The 17072-nt window shown below is 42.1% G+C and overlaps 1 protein-coding gene and 1 long non-coding RNA gene across 9 annotated transcripts in view; one reads left to right on the forward strand and one right to left on the reverse strand.

The window, feature by feature from the left end:
- Mpped2 (metallophosphoesterase domain containing 2) overlaps positions 1-17072 on the forward strand; it is a 183474-nt gene that overhangs the window by 65148 nt on the left and 101254 nt on the right. Inside the window, exon 1 of one of the 8 annotated variants that reach the window (XM_031371294.1) lies at positions 13357-13479. The exons of 6 other annotated variants lie outside the window; for them this stretch is intronic. The gene's annotated coding sequence lies outside the window, so the exon portion shown is untranslated. Of the gene's footprint in view, positions 1-13356; positions 13480-17072 lie in introns of those variants that run through there. One more of the 8 variants, XM_031371290.1, reaches the window with a different exon arrangement.
- On the reverse strand, positions 10202-14584 carry LOC116090612. Its single transcript, XR_004118747.1, has 2 exons — positions 14486-14584; positions 10202-10888 (listed from the first exon to the last, which is right to left on the reverse strand). It is a non-coding gene; the product is annotated as an uncharacterized LOC116090612 (long non-coding RNA).

Raw genomic sequence — 17072 nt, forward strand, 5'->3', positions numbered from 1 at the left:
GTTTATTTGGCTTTATATTTCCATGTCACAGTCCATCGCTTATGGAGGTCAGGGCAAGAACCTAGAGGCAGGAACTGATACAGAGGCCATGGAGGAACACTGCTTAATGTCTTGCTCTCTATGCTTTATCTACAATCTACAACCACATTACCCACAGGATGGTACCCACATTAACCACAGTGGGCTGGCACCCCCAATATTATAGACTCACCTACAGGCCAATCCATCCGATGGAGGCATTTTCTCAGTTGAAGTTCCCTCTTCCCAGATGTCTCCAGCTTTGTCAAGTTGACATGCGAATTAACCAGCACAAGTAGACTATGGTGAAGAAGGTAATCTGCCACTGTGATGTTTGCAAAATGTTCCCTATACCCTTCCTACCCAATGGTTACATCTTTCTAGTCCCTTGGGAAGGCATAGGAGGCCAATAGGATATCTGGGGAAGTAACACTCTAGTTCTTTGTGCCACAGTGGTCACTGGCCTATTCCCCCTCTGCAGAACAGAGAGACTCTGAGTACCCTGGCTCTGTCTTCCCATCACACACCTGAGACTGCCGCTTTATAAGCATGTCAGACCAAACATCCTTGGCATCTCAGGTTCTGGTTGACCTCTGACCTCCTCTCCATCTCCCATCAGCTCTCTGTCATTCCTCTTTCTTACTCTCATCACGTGCTCTCCCCTCCAGTGTCCCCTTTTCCTCCTTCTAGATTGATCCTTGTAACTCCAGCACACCAGCCTTTAGCCAGGCTGTCAGGGACAGGGATCAGCTCATATTTAGAGCCATCATATAATACATTTGAGGCATAACTTGATTATTTAAGGCTTTTGGTTATCTTTAAATAGAAAAAAAAAAAGGAAGTGGATTGGTGTGCTGAGAAGGTTGGAATCTGCCATTTTGAACAAAAAGCGGTTCAGTAAGGTCTGTTCACAAGGGAGGCACCTGGTTTATCCCCAAAAGGAGAGCCTTGGATGAATGGATGTCAAGTTCAGTCACTTTATGGCCGCTAACTAGTTAGACTTAATAGAGGAGTAAAGGGGCACAGTTGTAAGATAGGACAAGGGTGGTTTACCCTGAAGCTGGCACTAAGTGCCTCATCACTGTTCATGGAGGCAGTGTCTTGCTGAGCCTTTGGTTCAGCATTCCAGGGTATAGCCCATCCCCGTGGTGGGAGAGTCACAGTGTCAGGAACTTGAAACAGCTAGACATAGCCCATCCACAGTTAGCAACAGAGAGCAATGAATTAGCGAGTATGTGCTTTCACTTGGCTTGTTTTTCACACTCTTATACAATCCAGAATCCTCCACTCAGGGAATGGCGCCACCAATTGTAGGCTAGGTCTTTCCACTAATCAAGACAACCCTCCCCAGCCTTACGCACAGGCACTAATCTAGACAACCCCTCATTGAGACTCCTTTCCCAAGTGATTCTAGAGTATATCAAATTGACAATGAATACAGTATTAGTCAGGGTTTCTATTCCTGCATAAACATCATGACCAAGAAGCAAGTTGAGGAGGAAAGGGTTTATTTGGCTTAGTTCCACATTGCTGTTGATCACAAGGGAAGTCAGGACTGGAACTCAAGCAGGTCAGGAAGCAGGAGCTGATGCAGAGGCCATGGAGAGATGTTTCTTACTGGCTTGCTTCCCCTGGTTTGCTTAGCCTGCTCTCTTATAGAACCCTAGACTTCCACTCCAGAGATGGCACCACCCACAAGGGGCCCTACCCCTTGATCACTAATTGAGAAAATGCCCCACAGCTGGATCTCATGGAGGCATTTCCCCAACTGAAGCTCCCTTCTCTGTGACAACTCCAGCCTGTGTCAAGTTGACACACAAAACCAGCCTGTACAAATACTAACATACTTTGCAAGTAGTTTATTGACTGAGTTATCTTGTCAGTCTGGGTTTTTTGTTTTTGTTTTTCATGGTCTGTAAATCTAGTATTTCATCAGGTTCTTATGAGTTACCTACATAGTCTATACAGTGGCAATCATGCATCTTGTATTCCTGTCTGTAATAATGTCAGATATGAGTGTTTGCTTAATCCAAATAAGTTGGTTTGTGCCTATTATCTACTTGTCTTTATGCTGAAGACTCTTTGTCCTAGAAATGAATTATTTTATGATTGGTCTATATAGGTACATTTTCTCAGTAAAGACAAAATTAAAGTGTGGTTCAGACTGGTTGTACAATTAAGTCAAATTCCTTGGAAAGAAACTGAAGCCAAACATGTTATCAAATGAACAGGCAGCATTGGGTTTCATCCCATTAGACAGGGTCCTTGACCCAAGGGTATGCTAACAGGTCTTCTGTGATCTGTGTGAACCTGTCCCTCTGTGTTATGGGTAGCCATTTTCTTACATTACATTAATTATAATGCCTGTAATTTATATGACAGCTTTTATGCAAAGAACTCAAAGTACCTTTGAATGTATTAGCTCATTAATGCTCTATAATGGTCCAGGGAGGTTGATGTGAGCAGACAATATTAGCTCTGTCTTATTGACAGATGGATGGAGATCCAGAGAGGTGGGAGGACCACCCGGGGTCACATGGCAGCCAGTGCAAGAGCTGGGCAGCAGCCAGAGTTAATGTCCTTCAGTTTATGCTTCCAGCTGTGGATTCTAAAGCTAAAATTCTAAATGTATTTTCCATTTCTGAGAGTGCTGTACTCCGCAAGGCAAGCGACATGTATACTCCTCACTGTATCAGCCTAAGAGAAAAAGTTAGATCAAGATTTCCCTTGAAGTGGCTGAGATATTAAAGAACTTTACTGTTTTTTTAAATCATGTTATTAAAATTAAAATTAAGAAAACCTCTTTACAAATAGAAACTTTTCTAAAACCCAGCCAAACCTTTAGAAACCCAACCAACTTTTTTAAACCATGTAATCAAGAAGAGAAAATTGAATGAAAACCCAAGTGTCAGTCTTAGAGTGGCAGTGCCCTTGAATCTGGATTGTGTAGGGACAGGCCAGGCATGGTGGCATATGCAGTGCCCTTGAATTGGATTGTGTAGGGACAGGCCAGGCTTGGTGGCATATGCATGTAATCCCAGTGCTCAGGAGATGGAGACAGGGAGATTGTGAACTACAGGCCCTCCTGGGCTGCAGTGTAAGACCTTGTTGAGAAAAGGATGGAGGAGAAAGGGAGAGAAGGAATACAGGAAGAGATTGTTGGGCATGGTGGCCAAGACCTTCGTCCTGGAACTCAAGACATTCAGACAGGAGGATCACCATGAGTTCTGGATGCTGTGTAAAGCAAGTAAACACACAGACACACAGATGCATAGACACACACACACACACTAAACAAGACAGAAGAACCCACAAAAATATTTAACTTTCAGAAAGTTATTTGCAGGCGGTTGAAAGGAAGGGGTGGTTCTGGCAGGAGCTGGGGCAGGGGTAAATGAATATTGTGTAAAATTCTCAAAGAACTAATAAAAAGATTTGAAAAAGGACGGTAGTTCACCTGTTTTGTCCTGTGGCTTCTGTCCTTAGACCGAATGAGTACTCTGTAACTAGAATAATAAATACTTGTTTGAGTTGATCCCGCTCCATGGATGTCATTCACAACCCACCTTTCTGAGAACTCTTGCTTATTTTTAAAAGCCCAATTCAAAAGTTCCCTGTGTTTCACTGAGTGAAACTCCCTGTGGCCCTCCCAGTTGTCTTTCTTCTTGCATCCTGTGTTCTGATTTCAGGCGTGCAGAACTTTTGAGACTTCTGGGCTCCTCACTATTGGCTCACTGGTGAAATCTTTAGGAATTAATACCTTTCCATAAATGTCTACCTTCCTTCACGTCCTTCATATTCTTCTCTGTGTGTAGCTTGCCTTTGCCACCTCTCTCTAGATGAAGAAGGAAACACAGAATTGGATGAACTTTAAAGAGCATCCTTGAAAAATGCCCAGTGCCATGCACATGCAAATGTTAGAGATGACTGTCATTTACTTGTGAGCATCCCATCCTCTCAGCATCTTACATGAGACACATTCAGATGCATTTACATCATGTGATAAAGTTCTTGCACGAGGACTGCAATCTCATATCCTTTGGTTTGGCTTGGAACTTGATGATGCTGCATAGATCACTTCCATTTTAATCCCCCTGCCTTACCCAGTCTGTCTGCCTATTGTTTCCAGGAATCTTGATCCCAGCTGTCCCCTGGGTTTTTGAATGACATTTCCCTGGCCTTTCTAGCTCTGTAGAGACTCCGTTCTGCTTCTAGTATATCACTCGACTCAGTGATTCTTGTCATTTCTCCTCACCACCTTTGACTGATAAATTTTCATTATTGGTTTTATGCGAACCTCTTCAGGGTTCCATGCTGCCTGACCCCTGTGGTCACTTAGTGATTGCATGTGCCAGCTGAGGTAATTCATTCACTTTGTTTTGGTGTGAACATGTCCCATGGGGCTTGTAACTGTTGTAATCACTTGACCCCGGTGACTGTTAAATGCTTTAAACACAGTTATTTTAAATTTATAATTGTTTTCATTAAAAATCCCTTCTAGTAACATAACTGACCTTGCTGTCAGTGTGTCATTGTGCTCAGGAAGAAGAAATGGAAATATTATGATGCACATAATGCAGTGGTCATCAGAGATGCGTGGCAAATCATTAGCTTATCCTACACACTCTCATCTGGAGTCCTGAGAGGCAGATGAAAGGGGAGGACATAATTACAGCACCCTCCCTGGAATTCAATACGGCCATTCCGACATGCAGGCCCGGCTAGCAGCCTGGGGACTGGAAAGTGTATGGAGTCTGAGGTGAACTACCAGAAGTGCCTCATGGGGTCAGGCTCATTGCCTGTGTAAACAGTACTTCTCACTCCAGCATGCAGGCTTGATGAGTGATTTTTTTTTTAATCCACATTTTTTTTTTTTTATTTCTCAATTTGCAGATATCTTCAAATCTCATAAAAGTTGCAGGAATACTACAGTGAATCCCCATGCGTGCCCCATGTGGGGTCTCCAAAGTTTTGTTTCATTTGCTTTGCTCCTTTCATACCCTCTCTAGCTCTCAGTTTCTCCATCTTCCTGCTACATGCAGACATGAGCACACACATACTTCAATGAGTTTGAAGAACACAGCTGTTAATTTGCATGAACTCACTGCATTGATCAAAGTCAAGAAATATGAATGGATTAGACATGGCAATTCCAATATCTCATTTGCATGCCTCTCTCAAACATTTGCAACTGTGTGTGTGTGTGTGTGTGTGTGTGTGAGAGAGAGAGAGAGAGAGAGAGAGAGAGAGAGAGAGAGCACATCTGTGCCACAGAACATGTGCAGAAGTCAGAAGGCAGTGGTCCTCATTTTTCATATGGAGACAGGATCTCTCGCTCACTGCTGTGTCCTCCCAGTGAGCTGACCACAAGCTTCAGGAACTTCTGCTTCCATCTCACCTTAGGAAACTGAGGTTAAAGATGAGCTTGCCAAGCCCCACTTTACTTTGGTTCTAAGGATTTCAACTTGGGTCTTCATTCTGTTTTACCTACTGTACCATCTCCTCAGCTCCAATACGGTTCTTTGTAGTAACTTTGATTTTTCTGTTGGGATCTAGTTGTGAACCATGTATTGCAGTTGGCTCTCGAGGTCCAACTCAATCGGACCACAGCATATCACCTTCACTTTTGCTGTTGTTTTTATAAGGAAGGCAACTTTGAGAGGTGACTGTATTCTGGGTCACATGATTGTAATGGCAGGGTCTGTACACTCAGCTCTGCTCTGTGGCACACAGGAAGGGTGAACGTGGGACTCGAAGCTCTCAGACCAGAGGCCAGTAGAATGGAAAGGGGCTTTGTTTGTCTCATTGCCAGTGTTTGCTTCACCTAGCAAAGATTAGAAAACACAGAGAGATTTCAGTTACCTGTATTTTCTTGGCTCCTAAATATTCTACCTGGTATCTCACTTATAAAATTTGTGAATATTAGTAACAAAAATGTAAAGAAAGTCTGCCAGATTTTTGGCCAGCATCTATTGGATCAAAATCATAGGTCTGGTGGTCCTGAATTGCTGAACACTTAGGTTCAGTGTATATTCCTAGCCTAGCTAAGTCAATCCTTGTGGAAAATTGAAGATATATTCTAGAGTTGTGCATTCAACGTTAAAAAGAAAATCTATTTTTTTAATTAAAACTTTATTGTAAAGAACATGGACACAAAATATCACAGCACTATTAGCCAGACCCCAAGTCTAATGAACTTCTGTCTAATTAGAACTGAGGGGGGACACTGGGAAGCGTCACACTGGGTCTTACAGGTCCACTGAGAATCACTGACGGACGTTCAGAATTACACTTAAATAGGGGGGGAATTTGGTTCAGAGCACACATTACATCCTTATATTTGCTTTGCCTTGTTTTTATTTGTCTTTCCTTTTTTGTTCTATGACTAAGTGAAGGGAGTAGGGTGGTTTTTCAGTTTGGTTTGGAATGCTCTACTCTTTTTCTAATATGTTATTCCTGGTCAGGGATGCTGTTTGTCCAGAAATTGCTTTTGTATGGCAGTGTGAAGGGTCATGCCCAGGGCCCCGTGGACTCAAGCTTAGTGCTCTGCAGACGGTACCACTACTGCCACAAGGCTGCAGGAACCCTAGTCTTCTCTGCTAATAGATGTATCCTCCAATGAATTTGCATTTTGTTTATTGGTCACACCACCACATTTTTGTTACCCGTGTTTGCTGAATGTTTTTATGCCCGTGAAGCTAAATGGCCTTTGCTTCTCTGAGCTCACCACTTTCTATGTGTCGTTTTCATACATAGTATTTTGAAACAAGGGATATTTAAGGCACTTGGTTTTCAGTGTCTTAGTAGCCTGTAAAACATACATACTTACAAAGATATGTATTTCCTCACCCAAAATGTCACTAACTTTAGATATTTGAGGGAATTTCTTTTTTATGATTCTCCAGGGAAAAAAAAAGAGTATCATTTTGGGGGTAAATAACTGTTGATCTTGGCCATACTCCATGCATATCTCAACTTTGTTTACATTTGCAGTTTGTATTAGAACTACATTTGCTAGATCTGGAGTAAATAATTAAGCAACTATCACATGCATTATTGATCTACTAGATTTAGGTGTTATTGTGACAAATTTCATATGCATTATGAAATTGAAACAAACTTTTTCCCCACAGAGTTTTTAAAAGTCAGTCCAAATTTCAGAAATAGGGAATTAAACCAACCAACCACACAGCAAACAAACTCGCGTAGATTCTCCCCATTAATTTCAGAGTGCTCTTGTATAAGTAAACTGTGTTGTCGTTCTTTTCCTGCTCATATGCATGCATCTCATTTAGTTTTTGTGCTTCTCAGCTTAGCTTGGAAATAGGGTAGACAAGTACTCTCTCTAGTTTCGAGGAGACTATAAAGCAGAGAACCTCTGAGCTTGGATTCTTCTGTAAGATGTCCCGAATGAGAAAGCCTTTGTTCTGTTTTCTAACTCTGTTAACTGTATTATTCAGTCATTTGGGATTTGGGGCTTGTTGAGCTCTACCTACTCATTTCCTTCTGTCACTTGAATTTGGAGCTCATAGCCAGCCAACAGCTCAGAGCAGTAGTCATGGTGGTCATAATGGCAGTTCACTTTCAGGAACTAAAGGGTTTAACCAGTCAACACTGGTTCAGATAAGACAGAAAGCCCTACAAAGAATAACCACATAAAGAACAGAATCTCTACCCGAAACAGAGAGGTATGTCCTGGGGCATACAAGCCTTCTACGAATATGGATAGAGTGATTGAAGTTCAGCCCTGTCTGGTCAGGGTGTAGCATGTTTGCTGTTTTGCTATTTGGGTTTATTTGTTGGTTAGTGGGACTGCAAGGATGCCTGTGAAATGATCTGACCATAGAATCCTATATTTTTAGGACTTTTAAGTCATTACAACCATTACATTATTATGAAAATGATTTATAAACCAGTTTGGAGAGAATTTTAAGTGGTCTGGGGTAACTGTCCAGGGAGTGGTCATGCACAGATGGCTACTAGGGATAGAGGCTGATTCTCAACAGTTTTGAGGTGTTATTATTAGATACTGGGAAGCAGCCAGAGTGCATCTCAGAGCATCTTCTGATTCTCACCTAATAGTACACATTAGCAGGAGAAAGGTCTATTGTATGGATCTCTGTAGTCTTTCTCTAGGCAGCTCTTCATTGTTGGCCATTATTGCCTTAGTTTACAGATGTTAGCTGTTAGCTCCTCCTTACCTAGGGTGACATAGCTCAGAGTGTAGATCCATACATACTTCCTGCCAAGTCTGATAGCCTGAGTTCCATTTTGGGGCCCCACATGCCAGAAGGAAAGAATTGCCTCTAAAAAGTTGTTCAGTTGTCCTCTGACACACATGCAGGCTTGTGCACACACATACCCCCGCCCCTCCGCACACACACACTTTTCTATTCCCACAAATAAATAAAAGGAGAGAGAGCAGGGAGAGGGAGATGGAGAGAAGAGAAGAGCATGCTGCTAAGAACGGTCCTGCCTTTCAGTAAGCTCAGACATGGTTCCATGGTTGTCCTTGGGCACACAACCTCTCCTGTGACAGGAGGAGGAAGAAACAAGAAACTTGTCTGAGATGTCCTTGCCTTCCTTTCCTATTTCTTAGTTTTATCAAAGATGGAGATTCAAGACTGAGATTGTCCCTGCCCTTAGACAAAGGTCTTTCTGTTCTCATTAATAATCTTTCCATCCCCCATTGAGTGTGAGAACCCTACCAACTGGGCAAGGGCACACCCCAGATGCTCAGGCTCATCCTGCAGCGGGGTTCCTGTCACTCTTAGACTCGGAAAATCTGGAGTTTCTGCTACAGCTGCTTCATTGAACATCGAACATGCAGTGCTTAGCATCCATCTTCAAAATGGAGCATCACTCCTCGGAGTTACTGCTTTTTGAAATCCCTCTAGCCATGTGTATATTTGATTCTATCCTTTTAGAAAAATTGTGCTTATGGTATTAGAAAAATATGCCTGGTATTCGTAATACTGTTTTCTTATGCCTGGTGTGAAACATAGATACACACAACTTAACAATAGCTATAAAAATGAAATCTTGCACAGAATCATACCCTCCCTCTCCAGTCAGCAGAAATAATGCTTTTGGGGTTGAAGATGAGCTATCTTAATGAAGAAGTAGGAGGGTGGGCAGTAAAGAGTGGGGTCATAGCAGATCAGGAAGCGAGAAGGAGGACTCATTGCAAATTTTAGTATAATGCATAATGTTGGAAGACATTTTATCCCATCATAAAGATTAGCAGGCTGTGTAATTTAATTTAAACTTGGTTGGCGTGTCCTGACTATTATAAAGCTCTTCTTTTTGGTCTTATCACCATTGCATTATTTTATGTTTTACCCCAGTGTAGAGAGGAGCATACAGGGAAATCACATAAGATCTCCTTCCATGAACCCCACCTCTTAGAGAAATTGTTGATGAATGTAAGAGATTACCTTAAAATAAATTAAGAAAAGGCTCGCTCAATTGAATGCCTCCTTGTTTGCTTTCTCTCTCTCTTTTTTTAAATGTAAAATGAATTTCTTCTGAGCAAGCAACCGTTGAGAGTGAAATTCTTTTAAAAGCATCTGCTGGACATGGGGCTTGGTTCTCAGAATCCCAGCATTAGCTCTTATCTCCAGAATCATTGGCATTACTGTGCTATTGAAAACCCAAGATGCAGTAGCTTATGTTAATGTAAGACTGACAGATCCATGTCTGATGGCAATGACCCATACTGAGGGGTGCGGGGTTAATAAATATGCTTAGGATTGCTGTCTGGATTTCCTTTATTAGGAAAAAGCAGTTGATTCCTAAGCCGGGTGGACTGATCCTTGCTAGCAGTCTTGATGAAGCCAACCACTCTGGTTCTATTTCCTGCTTTACTAGTAGGGAAAGATCTGAACACCCCCGCCCCCTTTTCACATTCAGAGATGACTTCAGATAAGTACCACAGAGAGTTAATCCCATTGACAAACTCTGACTCACATTGTTAAGAAGTACCCTCATGTCTATCCAGACTCACTGGAAGATCTGTGGTGACTGATTAGCAATATGTGCAGTATGGTAGAGCAGGGCCACAGTCACTCACATACTGGGCCTTTTCCTTTTCTGTTCTAGTGGCATTCGTACTAGGTCATGTGATGTCTATTATCTCTGACTATGATAGAAAGAAAGTTAACGAACTGAGCAAATATGTCTGATTACTATTTATTTATTTATTATTTATTTATCTATTTGTTGGGAATCTACATTTTCAAAGTCTCTATCAGAAGGTTCCTGAAATTGCTGCAGATTTGTCTTGGTGAGATTGTTAAATCTCCTTGGCATTGTAGGTGGTTCTGTGGATGCTGTGATCCACGTCTATTGGTGCTGGTCCTCAGCGTAGCTGTGAGGTAAATCAAGGCTAGTGCATAAATAAGGCTCTGATAGGATGTAGGAAGCAAATAACCTTTGCTTTATGATCCTAAATATTTAAGTAATTATGCTTGTCGTCAGTCTGATGGGAATTGACTTTGGAAGTGCTTTGAATCCTTGTTTCGTTAGGCAGGAGTACAGCTGCAGAAACTAGTCAGTTTAATTTACCCAGTTAGATGTTTAAAATCCCAGGCAGCTCAGTTTCCTGTGGCTCCTAGCTCTGGTGCTCTAAACTTTTCTTTCCTCACAGTCCTGGCAGGTCGTTCAAAACTTTGATTTCTCCATTCTAATTTAAATGTGCTGAATCACACTGCATCCTAAGCAGTGGAGCTTGGTGGGACTTCCCCAGCCAGTTCATCCCCTTGATCATGACCCTGAGACTCCTCAAGTTAAAGATGCCTTCTGCATACATGCCATCAACCCGGCTCTCTCTGCCGTACTCTTCATCGCAACCTCTGTGGACCTCACTTGTCTGTAAAGACAGATTACAGTTGTTACTTTAGAAGGTTGTTATTAGGATTAATCCGGTTGGTATGTAAAGGGTTTCTGGGTGGTGTCTGGTGGAGGGTAAGTGTTGTGTGTTTTGGCTCTTAACCTCATAATTGCCATCATCATTTGACTTTTGATGTCTTCTTGCCAGAGGCAGAAAATCCAATCAGAATCTAACTTTTTTGCAGCAAAGATATGCAAGGAACTGTTTGATTCAAATACCCCTAAAGGTTATGGAAGCATAAATATGAGTCAGGTGGGAGGCTTCTGATTTAAGCAGAAAGAGATTTGTCTCACATAACAAATCTTTAAAGAAGCATTTTTGGAGATCCGGCAAGTCAGGATTTCAGGACAAAAGGGAATCAGGTTACTTCTCTCAGGTATTCTCTTGCCTGTTCTCATGTGTGAACATCATGTGTGACTTTATCCCAAATGATGGAGAATGACTGACACATTTCCACATGTAGCGTGACAACAGGGCAGGTGTTTGGTGGAAGAAGAGCAATTCCCATTCATAGGCTTCGTTGTATAGGTGATGAGTGTCCCCAGAGCCCTTCCGTAGACATCCCCTATGTCTCCTAGGATGACTCCTTAAACAGCCACTGGTGAGGGAAGTAGACTAATGACTGTCCACCAGTCAGGATCTAAATTCTACCTCTCCTGAGTATTCGGCTTCCCAGAGAAAGATGCAAACGTGGTCCGAACTGGGAGGGTTGTGCTGTGATGGAGGGCTGTACCCAGAGTGTTCCATTTGTCTATAAATGCCTTTGCATAGCATCTTCAGGAGAGTCGTCTACTATTTTTCTAAAATGGAATCGATTTGGTGTGACTTTCTGTAGTTTATTATTGTGATATGGCTTAGTTTGGCCATTGTAGCCTTGGGTGACATTTTAAAATACTGTACCCCTGATTGCCTTGTTTTCTGTATTAATTTTTTTAACATTTATTTATTTGGTGTATGCATGCATGTGTGTGCATTCCATGGCATGCACATGGAAGTTAAAGGACTTTTTTTTCTTTTGCTTTTACTTTTTTGAGGCAGAGTTTCTCAGTGTGGCCCTGGCTGTCCTGGAACTCACTTTGTGGCCCTGGCTGTCCTGGAACTCACTTTGTGGACCAGGCTGGCCTTGAACTCACAGAGATCCACCTACCTCTGCCTTGTAAGTACTGAGATTAAAGGTGTGTGCTACCACCACCCTGCCAAGAGAACATCTTTTGAGAACTGATTCGATTCCCAAGATGGAACTTAGGTTGTCAGCTTAGCAGCAAGAGCCTTAGACCAGCTGAGCCGTATTGCCAACGCTTTGTATCTTATTCCTGATTTTTTTTAACTGTTCCCCCTTCCTTTCTATCTTTCCTTCCTTTCTTCTGTTTCATCTCTTGCCATACCATACACAATCTATAGGCTCCTTCTAATAATGGACAGTGGGTGAGTTTTTCCTAGCATAAACAAGTCAGGCTTAAAAGGGTATATAGTGATGTTGAACTCCAAAGATCTGAGAGACAGAACCCATCTTGGAGCATGATCAGAAAACTTTCTTGTTGAACATGCTTGATTTTCATCTTTTTGCCAATCTGAAATTGGCATGTTGAGATTCCTGAAGACAGCCCAGGAGGCTTCCTTAATAAGTTAGTCTATTTGTTGATGTCAGTGGTCATCAAATGATAGAAAGACAGGTTTGTTTGGAACTGGAACCCACTGGTACAGAGTGGTAAGCATCTCCTGTTATGTCTGCTGAAAGAGAGACTCTCTTCTAGCTGTTAAAGCCTATTCTCTCTGGAGATGCACTGTGCAGCACTGTGACAGGATGGACTTTGTCTGCCCATGGGGTAGAATAAAAACAGGCAAGAGGCCTCTCTTCCAGCTCTTTGCCCAGGTACTTTTCTAAGCTACAGAGATCTTATCTAATTGCTAAGAAAGGGGAAGTGCAGATAGAAAATGTTTTCCTTTAAGGTCATGGCCCACACAGGCCCGGAAAGTCAGAATCTCCTCAGCTGGAGACTGGAATCTGACCTCAAAGGGGTAGGAAATTGGAAAAAAAATATAAAAGAAAGAAAGAAAGAAAAAATAAAGAAGATTCCTTACATAATTCTCAGATCAGCAGATTTCAGAGGAACTGGCTAAAGAGGTTGTGGGTCTCAGGCCCTATGGTGACTTGACTAAAAGGTATGTACAGTTCAACTTCTAGGATGGTATATTTCTAATCATGTTTGAAGGACTTAGATGGTAAGCACCTCAAGCCAGAATCCTACCCACTCCCCCATCTGCAATCTCTCTTCAACCATAGCAGACTATTTTTCATATTTTTTTTCTTTAAGTTTCCTAGTGAATTTCACTTCCAATAAAGTTTTCTCAGAATCCTTTCATATGTACCACTATGCAAACAGAAGTGGTCTATCTCTGGGGCAGATAGAACCTTGAGTAACTTCTGAGTTCTATTGTTATGTTGTCTTTGGGGAACTAAGAGAAGAGCTCCATTAAGTCCCCCCCCCCCCAAGGATCTGAGTATTTGGGAACTGGCCATGGAAAGTCTGTGATGGACATATGGAATGACGATAGATGTGAGCCCTGAGGTAAGGGGTAGCCCCAGGAGCTCCTGGGGACCCCGTGTCAGTGAGCGCTGACCTCCCTGGCAGAGCTGTAGGCCAGATATCCGCTTCTTTCAGCCATTGTGTTATGACAACCTCAAACATAGAGCCTAAGCAGATAAGTGTTATAAAAGTGCTTCAGGCCATCCCTGGACAACAACTGGCTTTCAGGCTTGCATGTATTCTGCTTCCTCACAGTTGTCTCCATAGTAGAGCCTCACTGTGCTATCCTCACTAAGGCAGGGAAGCTAAATAAACACATTTTTAAGAAAGATGTTTGAATACAAGGACAGGCTTTTAAAAACCCAGTCAGCGAACCGTGGAAGAGTGCTGTGTCTGAGTGTTCCTATGAAAACAGATTTTAAAGAAGCTAAATGCTTGAGACACCATTTTAACATCTCTTCTGTGTGTGGCTGGATGTGCTTCCTGCTCGCTTATGCTACATGGGACTAGAGGTGTCAGTCTTTAGTGAATCGTTACTGATCATTGCTCTAAGGGTGAGCAGACAAGAGAAAATATGTTGGTTGATTTGCTTCAAAGGGATTTTCCTTGATTGCCAATTTCAGTCATTTCCTATTACTCTAGTTCATACACCTTAATAATTTTTTTTTCTGAGCATGGAAATAAACTTCTCAGATGTAATAGGATCTATTTACTTCTCTTTGTGTTTGTTGGTCCCAATTGAGCTTAAGTCCATTGTGGGCAGATAGACTTTAGTGTGCTGTGACAATGAGGTAGACTGAAGGAAGATGGATCCTTTTTGTAGGTTGTAACTTAACTTGGGATTTAGATACTTCTCTCCAAAGCCATCCAAAACTTCTGCTATGGCTGGAGCATAGTTCTTTGAGTTTAACTCTTTTTACTTTTTAATTCTGTTGTGCAAATTTTCATTATTAGCTCTAATATTCAGATTTCTTCACTGTGATTTAAGTCTATTTTTTATCTACTTTTCTGTGGGTCTGACTGTGTTCCTGCGTGTGGGTAGGCTCACCTGTGTGTCGTGTGTATGGAGGACACGTGATCTATTGCTTTGTCCTCGGACAGTCTACATCTTATTGTTTGAAGCAGAGGCTCTCACTCTGGGAAGACTGCTGTGAAAAATGATAAAGGAATTCAGTTTTTAAAAAGTTTATGATCTAAACACATTGTATCAAACTTGAAACTCCCAAAGAACTAATAAAAATTAATAAATACATATAGCTTATTTTTCAAAGAAACTTCTGACCTTTGTTTTCAACATTAAAGAGCCAAATAACCTTGGCTGTTGTTCAAGAAGGAAACGCAGCTCTCTGTGAGGAGAACAATCTCCATTAAAAACAATAAAGGCTGGTGTTTCTGAACCATGTAGAGATGAAGCTGCCGTTTCGGTAAGCTTGCATATTATAACAGCTTAGGAAAACTTACCCTGCAAACCTTTGACAAACCACTTTGCTATTTGAGAGGAAGTAGGGATGTCTTTTTATTAAGTGAAATGAATGTAGCCCTTTATCTATTGACACATTAAAGAAAATTTGAGATAATGGTATCCAAATATTGGTATTCTGGGTATTACTAAAGATATTTCATGAATTGTTTCGGAGAATGAAGTAAAGTTTGGAAAAACTCCAGATGTCTCAGGGAGGTTGTTTCTACCACTCTCTGATTTACCCGATCTCTGATTTAAAGTCACCATTTAAATGGCCCAACAGATGAACGCAATGAAAGAAAATGGCTGAGAACTATCACAGAAAGGGCTAAAAGAGAACAGAGGAATGTATTAGTCAAACTGTCATCACCGTGACAAACCCGAGAGCAAACTCAAGAGAAACAGATCGGAGGAGGGAAGATTTATTTAGTTTTCTGATCTCAGAGGTCTCAGTCCATCGTCTTATGGCTCCTTTACTTTGGGTGTGAGCCAGGTAAAATGTCATGGCAGTAATGGAGTGTGTAGGAGGAAGATTGTCAATTCATGGTGGCCTGGGAGCAGAAGGACAGAGAGGAAGAGGTAGGGAGAAGATATATCATTCCAGGGCAAAACCCAGTGAGTCAATTCTCCTAACTATGTGCTGCCTCCCAATAACAGCACCTTATTGTGAATTCATTAAGAGATTAATCCATCGATCAGGCCAGTGCCTGCAGGACCCACTCACTTACCAAAGGCCCATCAGTTGGCAAGGAAGTCTCTAATGTATGAGCCTTTAAGAGATATATTAGTTTCAAAGAAAAATGGAGAGAGTATCCCAAGGATGAAATGTGAGCTGCCATCAGTTTCTGAAATAAGAGATTTGTTCTGTGTGCCTTGTACATTATTCGATGTTACCTGCTTTTAGGAATCCACCCACGTGGTTACTGAAAGATCAGTGTTCTTCAGGAAAACCTCTCAGCCTCTCTAAACTGAAGTCTTCTGATCTGTAAAGTAAGCTCCAAGAGTGGCCTAGTCTTCAAACACTGACCCCGCCCCTGTGTGACAGAGTGGAGGAGCAGAGGATTGGTCTGCAGAAGCAGGCATCCCTTGCTGTCACTAAGTCAGCGGGTGAACTTAGTGCACTTGTATAGTCTTGTAAGGTTTCAGCTTCCCATTCCAGTGGAAGAAGGGCTCTCTGATCGCTGAGGTCTCTGTGGGTTTGGAATTCAGTCAGATTGGCCTCAAAGGAGAGGAGGTCAGCAGCGCCCTGCTGCCCCTTGATTTTCTTGTTGGATGCAAAGGAGAGAGCTAGGCCTACACATAAATTATTAGCACAGATTCTTTCATCTGACCCAGTGGCTTGGGAGGCCTGAGAAGATGCAAACACACATCCTGGATGGGCCCAGGCCATGGCTCGTTTATAAAGAGTGGCCTCTACAAAGCCAGCTGTCAAAACAGCAGTGATTTGCCTGAGGGGCGTAGGGGTGAAAAAAACGTTCGGATGAAGAGATGCAATGAAGAAGAAATACAGAAACCTCCCTCAGATAATAAATGGCCACACTATTAGCTCTATCTATTGATTCCAAATCTTGGACTCAAAGGATGGAAATCTTTCTGAATGAGTAATATTGAACAGCAGAAACAATTGCCTTCTCTTTCAAACTGACATGAGTGCCTTATTTGGGGCATTTGTTTTCTCCTTCATTTATCCAGTTGTTCACCTTTACACTCATTCAATAGAATTGAGTCTTTACTACATTGACCATCTTGGCTTCACTTTTGCCACCATAAAGATCCCCCTTTTAACACCAGACTTGGCTGGGATGCTGAAGAGGTAGCTGAGTTGGTAAAGAGCTCCTCGCTGTTCAAGCATGAGGACCTGGGTTCAGATCTACAGCACCCATGTAAAAGCTGTGCCAGCTTGTGGTACCCTTGTAATCCTATCATTGAGTGGGAGTGCAGAAATGGAAGAAGGATACCAGGGGCTTTCTGGTCAGCCACCCCATCACCCCGTCCAACTACTGATCTTTGAGTTGAATGAGAGACACCTATGCAAAAGAAACGGTGTGGTGAGCAACAGAGGCAGTCACTAGTTGCTGACTTCTGACCTCCACATTGCATACACACAACATGGATATGCACACATACAAACATGTATACTTAACCTCCTACAGAGAGAGAGAGAGAGAGAGAG

Source organism: Mastomys coucha, unplaced genomic scaffold, assembly GCF_008632895.1.
Source record: "Mastomys coucha isolate ucsf_1 unplaced genomic scaffold, UCSF_Mcou_1 pScaffold15, whole genome shotgun sequence".
NCBI classification, from domain to species: Eukaryota; Metazoa; Chordata; class Mammalia; order Rodentia; family Muridae; genus Mastomys; species Mastomys coucha.